General features: G+C 38.4%; 1 long non-coding RNA gene across 1 annotated transcript; it reads left to right on the forward strand.

Moving 5' to 3' along the window:
• The first annotated feature begins 1512 nt into the window (after nt 1-1512).
• LOC124874694 lies at nt 1513-12602 on the forward strand. The gene is made up of 5 exons (XR_007039869.1): nt 1513-1654; nt 1867-2065; nt 2201-2345; nt 10433-10524; nt 11790-12602. It is a non-coding gene; the product is annotated as an uncharacterized LOC124874694 (long non-coding RNA).
• The last annotated feature ends 1158 nt before the right edge of the window (nt 12603-13760 follow it).

The raw sequence follows: 13760 nt of genomic DNA on the forward strand, positions 1-13760 counted from the left end.
CTTTCCACGCAGTGAAACATGGTAGTGGCAGCATCTTGCTGTGGGGATGTTTTTCAGCACCAGGAACTGGGAAACTGATCCGAAATAAAGGGAAGATGAATGGTGCATAATACAGGGATATTCTTGAGCAAAATCTGTCGGTCTGCCTGTGATTTGAGACTGAGCTTCACTTTCCAGCAGGACAATGACCCAAAGCATACTGCTAAAGTAACACTTGAGTGGTTTGTGGGGAAACTTTTTAATGTGTTGGGATGGTCAAGTCAAAGCCCAGACCTCAATCCAATTGAGAATCTGTGGTTAGACTTGAAGATCGCTGTTCACATGTGAAAAGCATCCAACGTGAAGGAGCAGGAGCAGTTTTGCCTTCAGGAAAGGGGAAAAATCTAGATGTGGCAAGCTCATAGAGACTCATTCAATTAAACTTGCAGCTGTAATTGGATCTATGAAGTACTGACTTTAGAGTGGGTGAAAAGCAATGCACACTGATGTTTTCTGTTATTTTGTCCTATTTGTTGTTTACTTCACATAAAAAATAAGACAATTTCAAATTTGTATGCATGTTCTGTAAATGAAATGGAGTAAACACTCAACAATTCATTTTATTTCCAGGTTGTGAAGCAGCAGTACATGAAAAATGCCAAAGGGGTTGGATACTTTTGCAATTAGCATATCAGTCAGTCAGTCATTTTCTTCCACTTATTCCATAGTGGGTCACGGGGAAGGTGGTGCCTATCTCCAGCAGTCTATGGGCGAGAGGCAAGGTACACCCTGGACAGGTCACCAGTCCATTGCAGGGCAACACACAAACAACCATGCACACACCTAAGGGCAATTTAGAGAGACCATTTAACCTAACAGGCATGTCTTTGGACCATGGGTGGAAGCTGGAGTACCTGGTGAGAACCCACTCCATGCAGAAAGACCCCCGGCTGGGAATTGAACCAGGGCCTTCTTGCTGCAAGGCAACAGTGCTACCAACTGCGCCACCATGCAGCCCGCAATTAGCGTATATACTGTATAAAAATATGTAAATCATTTTAACATCATCAGCAAAATAAGCAAAGCAATTCTCTAACATGATATCAGTCACTAACTGGTGTGAATCAAACGGCGGTTTAAGGTTTTACATAAAACCAATCAGAAACTGGTTATGGAAGTCTACATCAGTCTGCACTATTAAAGAGTTTATCAAGGTGTCAAATTAAAAATCCAACAGGAAATCAACAAGAAGTCTTTTCTGTCTGATCCACCAAAACATTTCATAATCTATCAAAAAACAACACATTCTTTCGTTTATTTCAAATTCAGATCATTTGGTTGTAACTGTAATGAATCTCTCCTGAATCTTGTATGTTTTCAAATTAATTTACATTAACATTATAGATGAAAGAACGTTTTTCTGAAAATTTAAATCTATATATTTGTTACTCATTAATCAAGAGCTAGTTTGTGTTGCCTCCTTCAAAATTTTATTAACTTAGTGACAGAATTCTCTGCATGAGCCTGCTTGAATCAAAACATAGCTTTGGTAAACATCTAAACCTTAGTCAGTTGCCAACAAAAAGCAGGTGAGTGGAAACTGCTGGAAACATCTTGTGTAATGGAAACTTCCTCTGTCATGAACTGGTGCGAATTGGAGTACTTCTTCAAAACTGTGAGTACAGCTGTTGTTTTCTGTTCACCAGGAGGTCCCAACACTCTCGCGCAACGGTCTCAGCATTAACATCAGATCAAAGTTACATCAAAATAAACTTTTAAAAATAAATATCAAACAAGATTAAGGCATATAACAAAGTGCGATTTTATTTCAAACCAAGATGAAATTTCTAACTAAACTAGACTCTTGATTTTCCTCTTCTTTCTCAGCCCTTTTCTTCTTTGCCAACCAGTAGTAGCTGAATTTCCACCAGTACCCTGTCGTCACCAGTAGTGGTTGTTGTTAATCCTGGACCGGATCGACCGATCCAGTATGGAGATCATGTTCTTGACTCGCATGGTAGATGTGGCAAAAGTTTTACTCCGCATGCCCTACCTCTACATTTATCCGGGCTTGGCACTGACACAAGTAGGACGCATTACACAATTGATATCATCTGTAAAAAAAATAATAATAATAATGCAGAAACGATGCTGCACTCCAAGAACTATTGCTCTGGATTTACGTCATCACATATGTGTTTGTCTTTAAATCCAAACTCAGGGAATCAGGCACAGCTGTAGCTCTGCTGGGAAACTATGTGGGATTTCTGATTTCTTTAAGATGCGACTTTTTAAGTAATTTCTGACCGCGTGACAAGAAGGAAGAGGAGACGAACTGATCTGCTGCTTAGATCAGAACAACACAGGTACCAAACCATCCTTCACCAAAAAAAAAACACATGTGATACTTATCAGGCCTTAAAATTACATATTTAAAAAAACTCAAATGAACTACAACACAAAGTTTTCAATTTAATCAGTTTATTAATACTGTAGTAATACCAAAGGGAAATCAATCATGCAATCACTCTGTGTTTAAGCCTCTTTTGTCTGGAAAAAACATGGCAGCATCTACATGAGCAAGACTTTTGGAACAATCTCCTTTCCACAGATTTGGTCAGAAGACAGATGTTTTAGTAGCACTGTGATTGAGAAAACCAAACACAGCATAAATCATACCAACTGCCAAGCACAGTGGTGGAAGGCTGATGATTTGGGCTTGTTTTGCATTCACAAGACCTGAGTGTGTTACTGTCCCTGAGTCAACCAGGAACTCTCCTGTATACCACACACTGTAAAACATTTGAAGGCAGTTTAACTTGGAAATGAAAGTTCACCTGCTGCCTTGAAAATGCAAGAAAACTCAACTAGAAAATTGTCTTTGTTTAAACTCAGAAATTAAAGTTTATAAAGTTGGTTTAGCAGCAAGACACAAATTGTTTAAACATTGTTTTTCAAGTTGTGATTGCTTATTAATGTTGAATTGTGAGTTGTTTTAATTTAATAATGCAAGTGAAACCAAATAATTATGTCACATTATAAATGGAAGAAAACCATCCTCACCTAGTTGAACAAGTACACATTTTTGTATTAATCTCACTCACATTAACAAGTTAACATAACTATGTGTTTCAAGTTATTGGAATTCAAATGTTTGATTGAACTTGCATCAATACAATATCTGATTTGACTGATTTTCTTAAACATCACACTGAATTCTGCTCAATAATATTTATTTTAAACTGGCCTTAAACAAATATCAATTATTAATATTATATTAATATTACTACTTTTTTCAGTTTGATACCTCTTTTACAAAGTAAACATTTGATTTAAGGTGACAAAAACACCTCCACAGACTTGACAGTTAACATGATCACAACAACTGACAAATAAACAACTTCAAAATATGCCTGTGGCCTTAGTATATAACTGCATTATGAACAACTTTAAATGTAACACCTTTGCTGTTGTTTTTATAAAACTGTAAATGAGAGAATAAAAAACATTTCAACTTGTAAAGGATCAAAGCTAGAGTTTAGAACAGTGCTTGCAACTTTTTTAAATCACTTTTTAACTTTGTTTCTTTCTTTGGTAAATTAGCTCATATTTTACTCTACAATACTATTGTAGAGTAAAATATGAGCTTATTTGTTCAGCTGAAGCTTAGGGCAAACACGGCAGCATATTTGCATCATAATAGCTGAAAAAGAAAATATTAAAGATGTTGCAATAGCCCAGTCAAAGACCAAACCTCAACCTGATTAAAATGCTGTGGTGGGTCTTTAAGATAGCTTTTTAGAAGCCAACGTCTGCAAGCCTCATTGAACTTAATCAGCTTTAGAATATCCTTCAAAGTTATGTGAGGGACTGATGAAGTCAGACAGAAAACCACTGCCAGGGGTTACTGCTAATTTCTATAATTTATTTCAGTTCAACAATAATTTACTAATCACAAAGAAGAGTTATTTATAGATGGTTTTATTCATGGACAGGAAGTCCATGAATAAGTCCATGAATGAAATCTCCTGTGGCAGTCGATGTTGCAGATAATTTGAGGAAGTCTGTGACTGAACATACTCAGTTACTGTGTTCAATTCAATTTAATTCAATTCAGAAAACTTTATTTATTGCCAGGAGGGCAATTAAAAGAGGCACTTAGAGCATACATAAAAGAAATACAAATAAAAATACCTAAATAGAAAAATGCAATATACATTAGCAAGGTGCAAATGGGCAATGAGGTAAATATAGGGGTTGGACAATGAAACTGAAACACCTGGTTTTAGACAACAATAATTTATTAGTATGGTGTAGGACCTCCTTTTGAAGCCAATACAGCGTCAATTCATCTTGGGAATGACATATACAAGTCCTGCACAGTGGTCAGAGGGATTTTAAGCTATTCTTCTTGCAGGATAGTGGCCAGGTCACTACATGATACTGGTGGATGCACATGGTCCTCAAGAATGGTTCGGTAGTCCTTGGCAGTGACGCGCCCATCTAGCACAAGTATTGGGCCAAGGGAATGCCATGATATGGCAGCCCAAACCATCACTGATCCACCCCCATGCTTCACTCTGGGCATGCAACAGTCTGGGTGGTACGCTTCTTTGGGGCTTCTCCACACCGTAACTCTCCTGGATGTGGGGAAAAACAGGAAAGGTGGACTCATCAGAGAACAATACATGTTTCACATTGTCCACAGCCCAAGATCTGTGCTCCTTGCACCATTGAAACTGACGTTTGGCATTGGCATGAGTGACCAAAGGTTTGGCTATAGCAGCCCGGCCGTGTATATTGACCCTGTGGAGCTCCCGACGGACAGTTCTGGTGGAAACAGGAGAGTTGAGGTGCACATTTAATTCTGCTGTGATTTGGGCAGCCGTGGTTTTATGTTTTTTGGATACAATCCGGGTTAGCACCCGAACATCCCTTTCAGACAGCTTCCTCTTGCGTCCACAGTTAATCCTGTTGGATGTGGTTCGTCCTTCTTGGTGGTATGCTGACATTACCCTGGATACCGTGGCTCTTGATACATCACAAAGACTTGCTGTCTTGGTCACAGATGCGCCAGCAAGACGTGCACCAACAATTTCTCCTCTTTTGAACTCTGGTATGTCACCCATAATGTGTGCATTTCAATATTTTGAGCAAAACTGTGCTCTTAACCTGCTAATTGAACCTTCACACTCTGCTCTTACTGGTGCAATGTGCAATCAATGAAGACTGGCTACCAGGCTGGTCCAATTTAGCCATGAAACCTCCCACACTAAAATGACAGGTGTTTCAGTTTCATTGTCCAACCCCTGTATCTGTTGGAGCAAGAAATGTGGTCCAGATATGGTCATCTGGGAAAAATGGTGCAGATTTGTTATTTGTCTTGCTCAGCTTTAAAGCGTTCCACATATGCAGAACCATTTGTTCAGTCTGCTTGATCGGTTTGGCCACATGCATACACTCAATGATTAGCACCTTGAAGAAATGGTCTGATAGTACACATCATGTAAACCAGTGATGGGGATTGTAAGTGATCTTGTAGTGTCCAGTACAGGGGTGCCGCCAGGGATTTTGGGCCCCATAAAAAGAAATCTCACTGAGCCCCCCATACCCGGCTATATTCCAAAACCCATCTCATTCTTTAAATACTTGAACATAAAATTCTCTTAAGATTAATTACCTAAAAGTACAAAATTTAAATATAAATTAACCTCTTCCATTAAAATGAAATGCTATTATAATCTTTGGGAAATAAATAAAATCTCAGGAAAAAACACCATCAGTGCGCACACTACAAAGGTTCTCTGTTCCTACCGCAAAGCAGGGGGATGATAGTCCCAAACTAATGACCAAACATTATATTTCTGTGATAGCTGATGCTTTTTAAACCATTAAAATCCTTCTGAAATAAATAAAGACTATAGGCTTTTTTTATTTTTATTTCAGAACAATTTATTAATCTTTAATATTTTTTCTCCATCATAATCGATTAGTTCAACACAGCTGCTCACCTCTTTACTCAGACGGTGGACTTGTGCCGGGGGGGGGCTGCTGCTGCTGCTGCTGCTCTTGACGTGTCTCTTTGGAACATCCATCATTTTTTAGCAGAGCAGCTTGCTAGAGTTTTCTTCAGAAATATGAGCCAAATGGGGAGAAAAGTACAGTAAGCTAGCTTACATGGACAAAGTTAGTAATAGACAACAGGTTAATGTTCCAGAACTTTCTATTACATGAACCACTAACAGAACCAGCTTGCCTGTGAAAGAATTAGGTGACATACTGTCTACCCTTTGCATCTTTCTTTTGTCTGAGCTTTTTGTCTTTCCTTTTTTGGCTCCCTGACTTATGCAGCATCTTGCCGGAGAAACTGTAAAAACCAGCATGGCCCTATATGAAAAAGTAACTGCCCCCTAAACCCAATGATTGGCTGTGTTGCCTTGGCAGCAACAACTGCCTTTTGGCAGTTGTGAAACTGCTGTAGAGGACATTTAGTGGACTATTCTTTGCAGAATAGTTTGAATTGACCCACCTTGAAGAGTTTTCCAGCATATTCTGTCCTTTTAAGTGTCTGGATCTGCCTTTTTTTTGTTTTGTTAGTTTATTACTTTCTAAATTCTTGTGTTCAGGTGTTGGTTTATTTTCCTTTTAGGTCAGAGTTTCCCCAGGTTTTATTTAGTCTAGTTTTTGCTCAGTTCCTCTTGTCCCTGCTTTCCTCCTGCTCATTAGTTTCACCTGACCAGCCTCCCTGCAGCCTGGTCCACACCTGTTACATGTTTCCTCTGATTACCTGCCTCCCTGTCTCATTGGTCCATACTCCACTTCCCTGTTTATAAGCTCTGTGGTTTTCATTGTTCCTTGCTGGTTCCTCATGTTAACCACCCTTGTTATCTTCCCAAGATCCTCCTTGTGGTTTGTTTTCTGTTTGCCTCCTGAACTTGTGCCTTTGGATTACCTGCCTGTATTCTGTACTCTGCCTGCCTGTAAGTCTGTTTAAATTCATTAAACCTCAAACTACTCACCATGCGGCCTCCTCGCCATGTTCTGCACTCTGGTCCTATCTCCAAACCCACAACTCTGACATTAAAGTCATGCCAGTGTCTCAATTGGATTTAAGTATCGACTTTACCAGGCCACTTGAAAAACCTATATTTCATTCATTCATTCATTCATTCATTCATTCATTCATTTATGTGTATTGAACAATTCACAGGTGGAATTGCTGTCTTTTGTCATAATTTAAATTATTAACATCTGATTTAACACAAATAATAAACATGTCCCTTTTGTCAGGTGTTTTCCCCCAGGCCCTAAAAACAGCAATTATCAAACCTATATTGAAAAAGAGCAATTTGGACAAGCTGCTACTGCAGAACTACAAGCCTATATCAAACCCCCCATTCATCAGCAAGATTATTGAAAAAGCTGTGTTTCAGCAGTTAAACAACTTCCTAAAAATGACCAACCGCTTCGATGTCTTCCAGTCAGGATTCCGTGCTCACCACAGTACAGAGACTGCTCTTGTCAAGGTGTTCAGTGACATCCGTATAAATGCAGACTGTGGAAGAACCACAGTGCTGGTATTATTGGACCTTAGTGCAGCATTCAACACTGTTGATCACTCCATTTTATTAGAGTGCCTGGAAAACTGGGTCGGCCTTTCTGGTACAGCACTCAACTGGTTTAAATCCTACTTGAAGGACAGGGACTTTTTTGTGTCAGTAGGTAACTTTACATCAGAGAGCACAAAAATCACATTTGGCGTTCCACAAGAATCCATCTTAGGGCCCCTCCTATTCAATATCTACACGCTCCCCCTAACTCAGATTTTAATAAACAACAACGTAAGTTATCATAACTATGCAGACGACACACAGCTATACGTTACGATGTAACCAGGTGACTATGAACCCATTCAAGCGCTGGGTAAATGTTCAGAAGAAATCAATACATGGATGTGCCAAACTTTTCTTTAGCTGAATCAAAACAAAACTGAAGTAATAATCTTTGGACCAAAGGAAGAGTGTTTAAAAGTTAGCACAGAGCTTCAGTTAACACAGCTAGAAACCACCAGTCTGGCTCGAAGCCTGGGTGTAGTGATGGACTCAGACCTGAACCTTCAGAGGCACATAAAGGTAGTAACTAGGTCGGCCTTCTATCACCTAAAGAACATCTCCAGGATTAAAGGACTAATGGCTCAGCAGGACCTTGAAAAACTAATTCATGCGTTCATCTTTAGTAGAATTGATTACTGCAACGGTGTCTTCACAGGTCTGCCTAAAAAGTCGATCAGACAGCTGCAGTTGATCCAGAACGCTGCTGCCCGCGTCCTCACTAGAACTAAGAAAGTGGAGCACATCACCCCGGTTCTAAAGTCCCTACACTGGCTCCCTGTTGCTCAGAGAATAGACTTTAAAATACTTCTGTTAGTCTATAAATCACTGAATGGCTTAGCACCAAAATACATTACAGACTTGTTGTCAGTGTATCAACCATCCAGACTTCTCAGGTCATCTCGCTCAAATCTACTCTGCATACCCAGAACCAGAACCAAACATGGAGAAGCAGCTTTTAGTTCTTATGCTCCACTAATCTGGAAAAACTGCCAGAAAACTGTAAAAGCGCCGAAACCCTAAATTGCTTTAAATCAAGATTAAAAACTTATTTGTTTAGAGTGCCGTTTGACTGTGCCATCTAGGCATGATTAGTTGCGTTTTCAGTCCAATTTTCCTTTCATTTTCTTGTCCATCATTCTATTCTCTTTATTTTTTTTAATTTTTTTAAAATTACCTCTGTTGTTTGATTTATCATTTGATTTGTTTTTCTGTGTCTGTATCTGTGTTTATTTGCTTTGTGATTGTATTGTAATTGTATGTACAGGGCTTTGAGTGTCTCGTTGCTGAAAAGCGCTATATAAATAAACTTACCTTACCATACCTTATTATTATAATTATAAGATTTTGTGGAAGAGAGTAGAAGTCATGGTTTGAGCAATTATAGCAAATCATCCATGTCCAGAAGCAGCAAAGCAGCGTCAGACCATCACACTACAACCACAATCTTTAATGTATGTAGTTATTTTTCTGCAATGTAATATTAGTTTAGTAATAGATGCCCACAGAATAGTTTTCCCCAAATAGTTTTCCTCAAAGTCTTGGGGGGAGGGGGTGTGCACATGTGAGCTAGGCCTTTATGTTCTTCTTTTCGACTTGGTGAACTCTCCCATGAATGCCATTTTTGTTCAGTCTTTTTCAAGTTGAACCATGATCAGGGATCTTAACCGGGGCAACTGAGGCTTGTGGTGCTTAAGCTGTTGCTCTGGCTTCTTTTTTGACCTCTTGGATGAGTCACCCATGCACTGTTGGAGTAATTTTGGCAGGCCTGCCACTCCTGGGGAACTAAACCACTGTTACATCTATTCTCCATTTACACATAATTTCTCTCACAGTTGTTCACTGGAGTCACAAAGCCTTAACAACAGCTTTGTAACCCTTTCCAGACTGATTGATGTCAATAACGTTTATTTCTCATCTGCTCTTGAATTTCGTTATGGTGTTTCTTTTTAAGATCTTTTTAGCCCACTTCATGCTGTCAGACAGGTTCTATTTATGTGATTTACTTTTTCTACATGTCTGGGTGTGGCTAGTGAAACGGAACTCGGTTTCCGTGCTTAACTACAATTAACTCATGATTTAACAGGAGGACTCACATTTTCACAAAGGGCCATGTTGGCTTGGACAGCTTTTTTCCCTTAATAAAAAAATTTGAATAGTTTTCCATGTTTACTCAGGTCATTTTTGTCTGACATTACAATCGAGTTCATGATCTGAAACATTTAGGTATGACATAAAAGCAGAAGCAGAAATTTGTAACGGGGGAAATTTAGATTCAGTATCAGATATTATAAGGCAGTTTGATGGATTCAGTGATCAAAAAATCAAGATATATTTCTAAGATTTGGAAACAAATAAGAAACTAAACCGTTGAAGTGTTTTCTGAAGTCAAACCTTAAGAAGAGGATTCTGGAATTCATACTCATTCATGGAACCAACCGGTTTCATAAAATCAGTATAAATCTAACATATCACAAGTGATAAAAGCTCTCCAGACTAAAATTCCAGACTAGTCAGGCAAGTTTCCACATTCATAGATCCCATTATACATATCATAATAAGCTAAAAAAAAAAAAACAAATACAGATTTTCTAACAGTGTTTGTCCAGCAAAGCTCATTGCCAAATTCTTCCAGAAGTAACAGAATAACAAACAACTGTTTTCACTGACATTTACCTGAACCAAAACTTTCCAACACTTAAATCAATCAAATCACCTCATTTTAGAAGAAGTGTTTTTGTAATAACTGAGCAGCGTTTAGTGATTGCATTGATTCTGTTCAACACCGTTGGATTTCCAGTAACTTTAACCCTCATGTTTTCTGGCGTGATCTCTTGCCACAGCTACAACCTGGAGCTGTCTCCAACTCTCATTTCCCGGGCGGTGCCTGGAACCACTGTCACCATCTTCCCAAAAGGGAGCATAAATATAAATGGTAAGTTCCATCCAACCTTATTGTTCTGTTGATCACAGATCCCATTATCAGTAAAGCAGAAACCGTGTAGCTCCTTGTTTTTCAGGGTCGATGGGCATTAAGCAGGTTTTGGTGGAATTCTGTGAAGTTCTGAAATACCTTTTGTGAACATTAGTCAAACATAAGTCAAATAGTTGATAGGAAGTTATAATTATAAGCAATTTTAGGGGTTCATCTGGTTCTTACATGGTCTATAATGCTCATTTAAGGGGTCAATAATATAGCCAAATTTGGTCCGGGTCAAAATGTCCCAACATCAATTCACACAAGAAGGGACGTGAAGATATCAGAGGGAATACTTTTTTAGTTTAGGTTGGGGTTAGGATTTGGTATGATGGTCCGGAAAGTGCTGTATGAATGTTTATATGGTTATGAATTGCCAGAATGTTCCTGGAGCAGCTGATATGACTTTTGAAAAAAGTTTGGAGGGTACTGGTGTCCACCTGAAGAATTAAAGAAAATAAATCTTGGTTTGGGATATTCCAGGGCTTGTAAACATGAAATGTCAGATTCTTGTTTTGTTTGCAAATCAGATTGATATCCTCAAAATGGTTGATTTGAAGCAGCATGTCGGTTCTGTTGAAATTGGTGTTTTCATTGGTCTCAGTGTGGTAGTAATAAGAACTTCTGAAAAAGGTTTTTTTTTATATATATCTAGTGTTCTAACAGCACCTTACCCAGAATCGTTCCGTTTCTACACATGATCAATCTAAGTGAAACAACAATTTTAAGTGTTTTTCCTTATTATTTAATGTGATATAAGTATTTTAGGAAGTTGTGTTGCGTTTTATAAGTAGTTCTACTATTCCAGTGGGTCTACAGCTACAATAACTGTAGAGGTTGTTACTGTATTTTTCTTTTAAATCTGGTGGTTACACAACAACCTCTCAGGTCCTGTAATTATTACTTGTGGAAACTTCCCGGCAAACCTAAAATAGGTCCAGAATTCCTTTGAAAATGCACCAATGATGTTTTAAGACATCCCTCATTGCTTCTCTCTCTCTTGTGTGCCATTATTCTGTTTCTCACTCTTTTTGGGTTTAGATGTTGTTGCTATAGATTTTGGTGCTCGGGAGTTTCAGCATCAGGGACACCTGGTGCGCTCTTTTCAAGGGAAGTTATCAGTTGGTCTAGATTACAAGTTTTGGTTATTTTTAAAGGATTCAACTTCCAGAGACTCTAGAGTGGAAAACAAAATTCTCACAAGATTCTGTTTTAACTTCCAGGAGCTAAAAGCATCGATGAGGTCCATAAAGGATTTGATGCCATCTACGAGATCCTGATTTGCTTCAGGAAGCAGTGAGGAGTGAAGCTGCTCGTAATTTAATACTGTCCCTGAAGCATAAACAATTGTAAATAAACCAGTACATCTAATTTACTGGTTCATTAATGAAAGTGCAGCTGTAGTCTTTCAGACGGGTTATTGCTGTTCTTTAGTGTACCACTAGATGTCGTCATGGCACAGTTTTTAGAGATTGCAGAAATTGGTGGATTTTCTTTGGATTAGAGTTTTAAGTGCAGCTCTGATATGCTGATGATTAGTCATTTTTTTACCTGCATCCTGGACATCTTTAGCTATCTTTGTCTCAGCCTGATCCCCAAGGGTAGTCTGTCAGCTGACTGACAAAACAACAAAACATGGATAGAGCTGGAAATCCAAAGATTTTCGCATCAATAAAAACTGAAACATGTCGGATATTTGCAGAGCAAGAAGCATGTGGTTAAGGACAGAAAGCAATCAATGAACAATTATTGAGCAAAGTAGTGGGGGAAATAATAAATGTTAAACCTATATGTTTACACTGAATAAGCATACAAGTTTAAAGGGTTTGTTATGTTTTTGGTGTTTTTATTCTGTGTATCTGATTAATTTTCTTCTCTGTCCTAAAAAAGGTTTCTTACAAACAAGCATGTATGAAAGAGAAAAAAATATGGAGATGAGAAAACAAAATGGCAAATAATAAAAAAATCGCTTAAACATTACAAAGGTTTATAAATCATACTGATTTTTTGACAATAAAAAATGAAAAGAGTTAAAATGAATATTTTTCACTTTTTTTTGTAGAGTTTTCTTATTATATTTGTGATAGTGCGGAGATGCTTCTTTATTCTGTTGGAGCTTGATGTGCACCAACTAGTCCTCCCTGAAACAGAAAGTTGCATTAGAAAGTTTGATTTTCGTGTTTATGCAACATTTTAGAGTTTAGGTGAAAGCGTAGCCGATGCAAGCCTGTGTGACCTGCTGACCGCTGGGCTAGATCCTCCTACTGACCTCTCTCAGGGCTGCGAGCAAGAGGTGAGCGAATCCAGCTGCCGATATGATGGATCATGAAAATAACCGCCCCCCCCCCCTCGCTTGACCTCCCAGATCCCTCTCTCGCCTCGTCAACAGTTTGCTCTGTTCTACCTCATTTTGCTGCCTATTTATTTGCTCTGTCATTCCTCTTCTCTTTCAGGCTTGTTGGAGATTTAAATCTGACCTCCATTCTTCCTCATTCTTCCTTTGACTCATTTGATCTGGTTTTCACATCCTGTCACTCCTGCACCACTTGGCTTCAGCTGCTTTTCTCTCTAATAACATCCTGACTTTCCTCTAATAATTCGTACAGTCACATCCTGCCGCTTCTCTTTGCTCAAACTCTGCGAAAAAGAACCAGGTTTGGTAGATTTTGGACAGTTTACCTCTCTCTTTCTTCTGTGATCTGTAATGTGATCTGTAATGTGATCTGTAATGTGCTTCAAGTGGAGTTGAACCAGAAAATGGCAACAAAAGAACACCATTTTAAAATGCTGCAGAAAATTCACCTCAAAATACCTTTATATAAAATTATATTTACAGAGAACAATTTTTTATATTAAACCAACGTAATCAAACATAAAAACATACAAAGACAACTGTTAACAACAAAGAGAAAGTTCTAACCTTATAGTTGTGCAGCATTTATCCTGAATGGTTTGATGGGGAATCTAAATGTAGGCAAACACTACTGAAGCTGACAGGTGGAAGTGAAATAAATGATTTATTGAATTTAAGGGACTGTGATGATGAAAACAAGACATAATATGAAAAATAAAAATGAAACAACGAAAAACAAAAGAACAAACTGAAACCTGGAAGTCTGAGGCATGAGGCAAGTGATTCCTGAAACACAATAGGTCTGCTAATTAGAGCCTGAAAGTAGGTGGAGGTAAACCCC

The sequence above is a fragment of the Girardinichthys multiradiatus genome, chromosome 10 (assembly GCF_021462225.1).
Source record: "Girardinichthys multiradiatus isolate DD_20200921_A chromosome 10, DD_fGirMul_XY1, whole genome shotgun sequence".
In the NCBI taxonomy this organism is placed as follows: domain Eukaryota; kingdom Metazoa; phylum Chordata; class Actinopteri; order Cyprinodontiformes; family Goodeidae; genus Girardinichthys; species Girardinichthys multiradiatus.